The following is a 12082-nucleotide window of genomic DNA, read 5'->3' as shown; positions in this document are numbered from 1 at the left end:
GGATGGATATGTATTTCTCCATGGAGACATGCAGGTGCCCTGTTTCTCCTGTTGTATATGCATATGTATACAGTATATGGTGTAGATACAAACTTCTCTCTGGCTGTAAGTAGGGAGGAATAGATAGACACAGGATACTAAGTATGTACCACGCAGTTCGGGAAAACAAGGAAGTGTACCAAGAACAGCTGAGCAGCGCCGATGATGATGGCCAGCACTGTAAAGAGGTAGGCAGAAGCCAGCGGCGTGCTCCGAGGTGAGGGTTGGCCAGCATGCTGAGGGAAGGGATTTTGAAGGCTTTGCCTCCATCATTTGGGAGGCAGTTGCCAAATACAATTGGGAAGACCAGGAAGAGAGCTCTTTAGGTGCCATTTGATTTGGTGCTAGTGACCGAGGACCTAGAGTATGCATGTCGCTTGGCTGTCGGTCATTGACCAGAGTGCTGATCAGAGAGGACCCCATAGTATATGTGAGGAGAGGGGTAAAGAAGACACAGTAGAAGACAGGTGGGCCATGACAGTGGCAAAAATCACACTCTTAGTGGAGTTGCCAAACTGGGGAAAACTTTCAGACATGGACCATGAAGCCGCAGTGGGCAAGGTGGATCAGTCACAGGTCACCTGTGGTTCTCAGGTCTATACATAACTACCTGTTTAATATTGGAGCCCAGCACATTACATTTTCTATTAAACACCTTTTTGGTTCCCACTGTCTTAGGATCTTTTACTGACCTCACGCCGCCCATCGACCTCATTGGCACAGGCAAGGAAACATCTCGAGTTCAACTCAGAGTGGCCCATTTTTGTAAATGTTGTGATATTAAAGTACAGGCAGTTCTTTAAAAATAAAATGTTGAGTGCTCATTTTCTGCATCAGATGTTTCCAGGAATGCTAGAAATGTGTGAGGAGGGGAAATGGGATTCCACCTGGCTATGTGCCAGGCAACTAATTACCTGGGGGACTTTCGACAACTCGATGGATTATGTAGTTGCATTGATATTGTGGATTAACTGCGGCAAATAGGACATTTAAGCCACCCTGTTCATCTGTTCCTTCACTCACTAGCGGATCACGTGCAAACTCCTCAGCCTGGCAAATGAATGATTTCTAAATCTGTATGCTTCGGCTACTCTGAACTTCACACCAATTCATGTATTCATTTGAATATATAGATTTTCATTGCCGAGTGTGCCAAAGTGGGAGATGCAGAGGTAAATACAACTCCCGGCTCCCTGCTCACATGCAGCTTCTGGTTTCGTAGAGGAAATATGCACAAGGAATTACGCCTCTACCTATAATGATGGCTTGAGTAACTTTAAGTAGTAGACTTTCCAGATGACAGGGTGGGGGTGGTGGCTGGGGTGGAGGGAAGGAACTCTTCACTTGGAAGCCCCGAACCAAATTCCCCTGTGCTTGGAAGCCCCAAACCAAAGGGTGAAGATTGAGCTGTCAAGCTCTTGAGTTGCTGATGCTCCACAGTGTGACATAGCATTTCTGCTATCCGGTGTTGCCACACAGAACACCCCCAACACTTGTGGCTGGAAACATCAATTGCTGTACGATTACTCACAATTCTGTAGGGCAAGAAGCTGAAGGGGCACAACAGGAGTGGTCGAGATGACCACTCAGACGTTTGTTGACTCAGCTGGGAAGCTGGACAGCTCAGGGCTGGCTGGGTCAGGGTGACTGCGGCCTTGGTCCTTCTCAGGGCCTCTGCTTTCCCAGGCGGCCGCTCGGCTAGGCCTCTCCGCCGCCTGCCTGGACTTCCTCCATGACAGCTCAGGGCTCCCAAGAGCTTAACAGCAGAAGCCTACAGACCCTCTTGAGGCTCTAGCCTGGTGCTGGGTGTGTCGCTGCTTCCATCACATTCTACGGGTTAAAGTGAGCCACAGGGCTAGCCCAGATTCAGTGTTGGGGAGCTGTACAAGGGTATGAATACAGGGAGGTGTGGCTCATTGGGAACCATTTTGGAGACCAGCTACCATATTCAGGAAGTGACATTGTTTAATGAGGTGGGCTTTTGGGGCATCTGGGTGGTTCAGTCGGTTAAGCATCTGCCTTCAGCTCAGGTCATGATCCCGGGGTCCTGGGATCAAGTCCCACATCGGGCTCCCTGTTCAGCGAAGAGTCTGCTTCTCCCTCTCCCTCTGCTTCTCTCTCTCTCTCTCTCAAATAAGTAAAATCTTTAAAAAATGAGGTGGGTTTTTTTTTTAAACAAAAGTCTTAATTAGGAAGAGCCTCTTTCTCCCCAAAAGAGTCTGAAAGTACCTTTCTTTAAATCTTGCTGCTAAAAAAATATAGCTCACAGAGATAGGCAGACCTTTCTGAACCAAGATTTAGATACACCACTATAACACCACCCACAGGGAAACACCGTTTCTCGCCTCATTTGGGATCAGGACTTACAATGGACTTTGAGAATTGGCAGGTGTGAAGGTAAAGATATTCCTTCAAAGGGTTTCAAGACCCCAATCCATGGAAATGATGCCAATTCTGAGACAGAGCATGGGAGAGAGGAGCAGGGACATTCAGATGTGGATCAACAGATTAAAAGCAAATCAAAGCAGGAGCCCTGGTTCTCCCTGGACAGAGACTGTACCCCTAGCTGAGGAAGATGTCAGCTCTGACATCAGAACCCCAGCAGAGCAGCCCCATGGTTGGTTCTACCTATTTTTGCTTAACTGCGTGGTACAAAAAAAATGGGACACTAGGCTCCCCTTCTATTCATGTTAAGAGCACAGGTTCTGCAGCCAGAATGTCTGGTGGTGCAGTCTGCTTCTTCTGCTCACTGGATAAGTGGACTTGTGTCAAGCTACTTCCCTATTCTGTTCAGGATTGCCAAGGTGCTTAGCACAGCGCCATATATAACAGGATTTTGATAAATGTTAACTATTACTATCATTATTGCTATTGCTCATATTGTTAATTTCATAATTTCCAATTTATACATCTTTCCAGCTAGATATTTGACTTGGATGGGCTACTCTATCTGCCTACTGATGTGAAAATTTTGGCACCCAGAGGGGCAAAAGCAAGATAATAGCCCTCTTTTCAGAAGGGACCATTAATATCTGTCAACCTGCAGCCAGTATGCAACCTTGCAGCATTTACTGAAGAGAAAAAGCCTGGCCTCGTGAGCTTGGCTTCCTGCACAGGGTTGATAAACAGCAGAGTCGATGTCAAGGCTGAATCATCTGGGTATCTAAGTCATACGGACTGACTAACCCAAGACATTTTTTTTGTGTTGGTTTGATGTACAAACAAGATCTTTTAGGAGTCCTATGTGAATGTAGATAGACGGTTTTGATTACGATTCAAGGTACTACTTAGCAAGTTTCTATGTATCCTGAGTACATTAGTCTATTAGCTCTGGACCCACATTTGAATAACTACACTCACTGAGTCGTGCAATCGCTCCTCCTCAGAGAGGCTCCCAGAACCCTGGCCACTGACGTCACAGTCTCCACACGTGAGCCAGGTATGGGGGCATTCGCTGTCTCCTGAGAGGGGCAACCACAGGGCAGTGGGATGTAGACTCTGCAAGAGTGCTGCATGGGGCAAAAGTGGGGGGCAGGGGTCTTGGTCTCTTCGGGCTGCTAAAACTAAGATACCACAGGCTGGGTGGCTAATAAAAACCAGAAATTTATTTCTTCCAGTTCTGGAGGCTGGAAGTCTGAGATCAAGTGTTAGCAGGCTCAGCGTCTGATGAGGGCCCCCTTCTTGGATCCTACACTGCCCTATTCTAGCTTCACGGGTCCTCGCATGATGGAAGGATGAGGGAACACTCTGGGGTCTCCTTTATAAGGGCACTAATCTCATTCCTGAAGGCTCCACCCTCATGACCTAATCACACCCCAAAGGCTCCAGCTCCAAATACCATCACCCTGAGGATTAACTTTCAGCATATTACTTTTTGGGGGTTGGGGGTACGAACATTCAGTCTATGGCAGTGGGCTTCTGCACCTACTAGCTATGCTTTTTACATTCAGTTTCCCTGTCTGGAAAATGGGGCTAATTGTGTCTACTTCATAGGGCCCTTCTGAAGGTGAATGAGTTAACATTACATAAAACATTTAGAATAATTCATGGCACGTGATGAGTACCTTTTATACGCATTAGTCATAATTATTATTCAGCTTCTACATCAAGTGTAGGGGTTTATTCCAGGACCCAAGCCTCCCCTGTCTGGACCCTGACCTTGAACTCCAAAGACTTTCCCGGAGACGTGTGAGAGGGGGGCCCTTTCCAAATGTGGAGTTCCACTCGATGCCTAGAGGCCGGCCTCAGCTTTGAGATTCTTCTATGAGGCAGAGCAGAGTGGGAGGGAAAGTCCTGTGATTCACACTAGAGGATGGGGCTCAGGACTCATTCCTGCCACCTGCATGTCACCTGTGTGTGTCCCTTCTGAGTCTCAGATTTTCACCTGCACAATATGTACGACAGGTTCTATGGACAGGACACCTGGGCTTCTTGGATCCAGGCAGACTCACTGAGGTGGGGCAAGCCTCAGGGTCCAGGCATTCGAGCCAGAGTCAGCTGGATTCCCCTAGAAACCTGAAAGTAAGTGAGGTCTGGAGCCCAGCTACTAGAAATGGGGCACAGGGGTCACAGAGACGTACAGAGGCTGGCCGCCAGCTATCTCGTGTTCAGAGGTTTGCAGAGAGAGTGGCTGGGTTGTCTTGTATCCCTATATCCAACAGCCTGTGTTCTCAGAGCCTGGGAGGACAGCCTGCAGGTGGGCTCTAAGGGATAGTAAGTGGGCCCCCAAGTCTGCCCTGTCCTTCCCATGCAGTCTTTGCTGGCGGGGCTTCTTTCCAAGCCCTCGAGAATCATCCCAGGTCTCTCCAACCTGCTCTGGACCTCTGCTCTTTTTGGCATCTTCTCCTGTTACTTCCACCACCCATGAGCACATACACTTCGCTGTCCCTTTGCTGAGAGGTCAGGTCTGCCCTATGTTTGAAGCCCAATCACAGCACTTGCTCCTCTTTGGAGGATTTGTACTTTTGCGAGGCAGTGCCAAAGGGTGGCAGAGGTGGGCGTCGGAGGAACGAGAATCTCAGATCTGTTACTCATTAGTTATGCGACTGTGCGCAGCTTTCTTGGCCTCTCTGACCCTCTCCATTATAAAGTAGAGAGGACGGTACTTGTATGGGGGTTGAAAGGATTAGAGGCAACATACGTAAATTTCCTATGCTGCGTCTGACACACAGGACGCATTCAGTATATGCTGTTGCCGTTCATAGTGGAACTATTACTAAATGACTGTCTACAATGCCCTATCCGCGGCCAGGACAGCGTGAGGGGGCTCACACGGATGTGGAATCATACAACCATGCAGGTCAATCAACAGGTCATTCTACCCTAGGGCACCCCAGGGCTCAGACTGTAGACAGAAAGCCTGACCACAACACTCACCAGATTCTTCTCCTGAGATCTCCAGGCCCCTTTCCAGCTGGGCAAGAAGAAGAAACCCTCTGAGGACAACTCCCTGCTTTGAGGTTCCAGCCATGGCCCCCAATCCCACAGGTGTCTGGGAAGAGCGCTGGTGTCCTGTAAATACTAAGAATGATAGTGATCATGACCATCAAAGTGTAAGGATAATCACAGCAGGTTTCAAACACTAGGCTTCACATCGACCACAAAAAGGTGTAATCACAGGGTTCCCACGGTGCTTCTCAGGTTGTCATTTTCCCCAAGCAGCTCTGACCCACTTGCAGAAAAACCAACTCTGCAGAACTTTGGGAGGAGGAAAACACCCCTCTCCCCCAGCTCCCTCACCGCTCCGCCTTCTGGAATTCGAGTCTGATTCTTCCCTTGCCAGGAGGGCGCTAGAGTGAGGGAGGCAAGACTGTTTTGCCAGATTTCTTGTCGATACCTGTTGCCACTTCTCTGAGTAATCGTTCCAGGCGCCTCGGGTATATTTCTTCCGATCACTGGATGGATCACCGGGCTCTATTGATTTTGTGGTTTCATGTGTGAAAGATCTAATCTTAATCCTCCGTTGTTCATTTTCCTTAACCTTTTAATAACATGATAGGGAGGCAACCCATCAGAATGGAAATTGTTTCTCGGGCATGTTGTCATAAACATATGCCACGGACTGCTTTATCGTATGGGAGCAGCCAGATTTCTTTGAAATAATAATAATGATAAAATTTGTGTGGTGTATTGCAGTTTACAAAGCACTTTCTCATATCAACTCATTTAATTCCGACAGCAATCCTGATAGGTAAGAGTTATTTTATTTATTTTGATTTATTTCTTCTGTGAGTCTTTCCGCAGCATGAATTTTTATTATTACGCGCTGCGTCACAGATGAGGAACCTGCACCGCTCAAGGCCACACAACTCTTTTTTTTTTTTTTTTTAAAGATTTTATTTATTTATTTGAGAGAGAGAAAGCATGAGAGGGGGGAGGGTCAGAGGGAGAAGCAGACTCCCTGCCGAGCAGGGAGCCCGAGGTGGGACTCGATCCTGGGACTCCAGGATCATGACCTGAGCCGAAGGCAGTCGCTTAACCAACTGAGCCACCCAGGTGCCCCAAGGCCACACCACTCTTAAAAATAAGAATTGGAGTCAGGGGCATCTGTACCCAATTCCTGAGGCGGCCAAGGTGTTCACTGGGCAACTTTGGCTGAGGGGTTTAAGCAACCCATGGTCCATTTGTTTCTTCACAAACAAAATAGAGATAATGAAACCTTCCTGGGATTTTGTAAGGATTAAAGATGATGTGGGTAAACCACCTGCATAGCACCTGACACCAAGCAGAGGATCAATAAATGTTCGCTATTACCATTCAAATAATAATAATATTAATTATATAACAAAGGTAGGATTTTAGCCAAGGGCTTTATGCCAAACCTCAGTTCTCCTCTGCTGGAGGGAAATTAGAGTCTGGCTTTTCTTTCCCTCTCTCTCATTTCTTTCCCTAACTTTTAAAACAGGGAATGACGATAAACCAAAGACTCTTCAGGTGAACACCTGGATAGTTTCTGTTAGTGCTGGGTAAAGAACACAGGGTAAAGAACAAGAGCCATGTGATAGGCAGCAACACCCTTGAATCTTTCTAGAGCAGGATTCCAGCAATGGTCTGGATATTGGCACACAATAGTATAGTTCCAGACCTTAGACACATCTTACCCATACCTGTGTCCTCCTTTGTGAAAGGCTGATGGGACATGCAGAGGTTCTCCCTGTAGCTTGAAGAAGTTATGAGGATCATTGCCTTGAGCCAAGAAAGTAGAGGGACTGAGACTTTCTTCCCAGCCCTGCCATTCACTTGTTCTGAGGCCTTGAGAAAGTAATTTCCTTTACCTGGGCCTCAGCTTTCTCATGTTTAAAATGAGAGCATTCACTTGTAATTGGTGTTTCCCAGCCCAAATTTAGCTGGAAACTAAAAAAAAACTGTTTAAATCCCAGCCTCCCATTTCCAATCTCAGAGATGAGGGTGGGGAAGAAGGAGGCAGCAGGAGAGGATGCACAAAAGAAAGAAGAAATGCTCATGTTAGGAAATGTTAGTTTGGCTGATTTCTAAGTTTCTTCTGGAACTCACATTCTATGGCTTTAGTGCTCCAGAACTGAAATCCACTGCCATGCTCTTTCGGAGCTTTCTGTATCAGCTCTGAAGGTTACTCAACAATGTAGGTAAGACAGGAACAAATGTATCCCCAGCATCATTTTCTTGCCCCTCCCTTCCTTTCCTTCTATGAGAAAATGCATTATCTTCTGGGTTGAATCCTGGGTCTCCACTGATAAACCCCAAAGGTCCTGACTGGTGCTACTTGGTACATGTCATTCCTTCTGTCTGGATGGACTTTCTATTCAGACCTTCATTCTCTGTCTGCAGAGCTCATGTCCATTTTTTCAAGATCCACCTCCAAGGTCACCTCCTTTGCAAAGCCTTCCCTGACTATCTCAAGAAAAGAAACCACTTCCTCTTCTGGCCCCATAGCACTATCTCTAGGACAGTATTTGTGACACTGGATTGGAATTCCTTAGCTATCTGTTCCTTCATCTTCCTCCACCTGTGCGCTCTTTCAAGGGGAGGGCCATGTCTTTATTCACTTGATACCCTGAGCACTTGTGGAGAAGTCCTGTTTGGATACTGCCTTGTTGTTAAGAATGGTAATAACCCTGTCAAACAGCCTTTATCATTCACTGATTGATTTATTCATACACTCAGAATATTGTATAACATGGAAAGACATTACATTTATCATCCAACCTCTTCGCTTAACTTAGAACCTGGGGCTCAGGGAGGTAAAGTGATTTACCCGAGGCTAGCCAGCTATGCAGACAGAGTCGCACACCAACTCCAGGACTCCTACTTTGGTCCTGTGCCTTTCTCTCAGTCCTACTTCTTCGGTAATCCTTTGCTGCTCACTCATTATGTGCTGGGCACTGTGCTATGTATAGGAAAATGAAATTAACATGCCATGGTTCCCACTCCCAGACTCACTAGACTAGGTTTACAGTCTAGTAGAAGGGCAAAGACATCTCCCCACATCGTTTAAACTATCCATGAAAATATATGCCCCACTGATCCACTAACGTACTGACCATCTCCTGAAAGTGGGTCACAGATGCCGGCTGATGTTCCTTCAGGAACACTGCTCTGTCCTCACGTGTGCTCTGCTGCCTTATGCCCCTGATTCTGAACCCAACACTTTGTACTCAGACTTTGCTGCTTCTGTCCACATTCTGCCCTCTGCTCACCCCTGTTTTGGAGTCTGACTCTTCCTCCTGACATTTTGTACCCAAGCCTTCTTGTGTGATCGTGAGGCTCTTCTCAATCTGCCTCTCGCTTTCTTGATAAAGGCTCCCTACTCCAGTCTTCAGCCCCACAAATCCTCATTGCCACACTCCTCACTATCCCTCGGGCTAGCGCTGGCATCCACAATGAAATTAACCTGAATTTGGCACAATTACAGAGATACTTCCATTGGCCACTTTCTTTGTGCCTCTGGCAATGTCAGCTTTCTTTTATTGGAGAACGAATCTGCGAGGATTCTGCTAACCAGATCTGCTAAAGCACATTTTTCTTGAGATGATGGTTTCCAGTGCAGCACTTGGTTTGCAAATTATAGCACCATTTGCAAAATGCAATCCTTGCTCTACCTAAGCCATCAGTGCAGAGCATGGATGGCTTTGTAGAATATTATTTTTTCAGTAAGCTCATGTGCAGTTTGATAAAACCTTTTCCTCATAATCCATAAGCCAGATGTTTCCACTGAGAGAACCTGGCATTGTTAGTCGTGAATCTCACATATGACTGTAACAGATACTAAGCTCTTCCCATCCTCTGTTCAGGTAAATGAGAAAGAACTGAAGAAAGGCATCATAGCCAACCATGGCCAAAGAGCCTCCTGAAAGCCAGGTGGGTGAAGGGGGAAGACAGTCACCTCACTCTCACTTTCCCCAGGAAGCATAAAGAGCGAAGGATCTGGAGTCTGTGGGTCAGTGTTCAAATCCTGGCTGCACTATTTATCTGGAGAGGTGTTTCCTGCCTCTGAATTTCGTTTCTGCCTTTATAAAATGCTAGTGAAGAATACTCATCTCATAGGGTTGGGTGGAAACAAAACAAAAATGTGGATAGACTAACCCCCATCCCAAATATCGGGGTCTATGCAAAAGACCCGATCATAAGGAGTAGTGGGGAAGAAGGGCTGGGGTAAAGGGGGATACATGAATGGTAGAGATGACTAATGAGCTGGCCAAGGAACAGACTCCTGGGCTAGACATTTGAGGGTGAAGAACTGGAAGGGGCTGGTGGCCGAGGTCAAATTACCATGTCTAGGGGATGTGGACAACTGGGTCTGCCCTAGCTCAGTAATGAGTCAGAGGGAGATTTCTGGGAGACTGAGGAGAGACTTGAAGCAGCCCTCCATACTAATAGACAGGGGGATCAGAGGCTTGGCTCAGGTAAGTATGTCAGAACCCCAAGCAGGCTTGTTGGCGCCCTGGCAGGACTCCAGTCTCCTTGCAGCACTGGGACAGGCATCAAATATTGGAACTAAAACCTGACTACTGGCACTGGGGGCTCACTGCCAGGATCTAACCAGGAAGGGGTTGAGGAGATCCATTCTGACCAGGACAGCAAAGCCAGCTCCAAACCCCACCTGCTGGCGGGCACGTGACTGCTAATAAACTGCCTCTGTGGTCAGAACTGGCTCAGTGCCGAGCAGGGTGGTGCTGACTTTGAGGAGGCTTCTGGGACATCTAAGAAGGAGACTCAGCAACTGCTCAGGGTATAACTTCATGGTGAAATTCCAGAAACCTTGCCACTCATTGTAATTTTAATTCTTCCCTGTCTCTTTGAAATCCTGGATGGAAATATTTGACTCATCCCGACTTACATCTACAGATACTATGGAACCATGGAAGCTCTTAGAATGGAGGAAATGGGCAGAGCTGTGCTTAATATTTATCAGATGTTGTTTAGAAGGAAAGACAAGGTGACCACTTAGAAGGCATATCGTGCAGTGGTAGTGGGAGGGAGAAGAGATAGAAGGACATATGTGCTCAAGGTGGAATTGTCAGAATTCTCTTGTAAAGGCTGGGGAAGGAGGGTTGGACGGTGGATCATGTAGCACTTCTTCCCTTGCCAGCTGAGGATACCCAACTCTACAGGAGAAAGGCTGGGCTGCTACATGCACCTTACTCTTCCTTGCAATGGAGAAGCCCACTGGGGTTGTAAGAAACGGTGAGGCTGAGAAGCCAGCCACGTGGGGTGGTCCAGGCAGAGCCTCGGAAGGAGGGAAGGAGCGGTCACACTGGCTGACTCCATAGCTGACTTTCAAGCCAGTTCTCTGCCTCCCATCGGAAGGGTGGGCTTGGTGACCACTCCAGCTTCCAAGAGAGGATTTTCATGGAGCCCAAGGAGCACCAGCAGCCAGGTAAGATTGCAAGAGAAAATCTACCTCTGCTCCTTACCAGCTGTGGACCTCAGCCACTTGGTTAATACTTAACAGACATGAATGCAGAGTTTGCATATGGTAGGCACTTTATAGATGGCAGCTCATTTATTCCTCATGAGAAGGATATTCCCATCTCTATTTTACAGATGACCATATGGTAGCTCAGAGAAGTTAACTCACCCAATGTCACAGAGCTACTAGGTGACAGAACTGAGCAGCTGGGACTTGATTCGTATACTGAAGACTTGTGTACTTTACTGTAGAAACACCGTGCCTCTGCTTCATACACACACGTACATACGCATTTACCGATATTCAGCAATGTGCACATGAAATTACATGATATTCCAAATCCAGGCTCAGGGAAGAAAAACAAGTTACAGGCATAGCATTCTATTTACATATTTAACAAGCAAACACCTATGAGATAAAACTATGTATTTCTGTAGTCAACATTTGTGAGTATAAATACCTAGAAGACACTGGAGGAGTAGGCTGAACGGATAATTAGTTTTCTCTGGGAAAGGAAAAGGACGGAAGGGCATGGTCAAGAGTTAGTTTTCTCCATAATGTTAAAATTATTGTCATATTAAAAAAACTAATGGCAAAACAGGGTAGCAGCGAGCGCAGGGTTAGAAGCAAACTTAGGAAAGCTTTATATTTACATGTTTTATCTTTACTGTGTTTTTAATTTTTATATTTACTAAAATAAGTACATGCTCAAGAAAGAGAATGTTGATAGAAACTGTAAATCAGAACTTATGGGTTCCAAAGATTGACTTAGATGGCTTCCCTTGATCATAGTATGGCTTTTTGAGGTGGGGGGAGGCGGGTGGTGGTGGGACTAGGATAGCCATGAGAAGAAAGGCAGATGGTGGCTGCTTGGGAATAGGAACCTCTGGGCCCTCTTCCAACTCACCCACTGCTGCCACCCCTAAAATGTCTTTGGTGTTTCACAGTGGAATCTTGTGTGTGCTGTGTTAGCACTCATCGGCTATACAATATGCACATTGGCCCAGCCCTCCCCAAACTGTTTTCACATTTTTGAAGAATGCATGCAGGGCAGCGTGCTGGGTCTTTCTTCCAGCCTCTTTGAACCTGTTCAGAGGATGATCGTGAGTCATTCAAAGTCATTCTTGTCCAAAGATCAGCTTCCTTTGAGAAGGA

Source organism: Halichoerus grypus, chromosome 5 (assembly GCF_964656455.1).
Source record: "Halichoerus grypus chromosome 5, mHalGry1.hap1.1, whole genome shotgun sequence".
Taxonomy (NCBI): Eukaryota; Metazoa; Chordata; class Mammalia; order Carnivora; family Phocidae; genus Halichoerus; species Halichoerus grypus.
The sequence above is the reverse complement of the archived record's forward strand: the minus strand, read 5'-3'. Positions refer to the sequence as shown.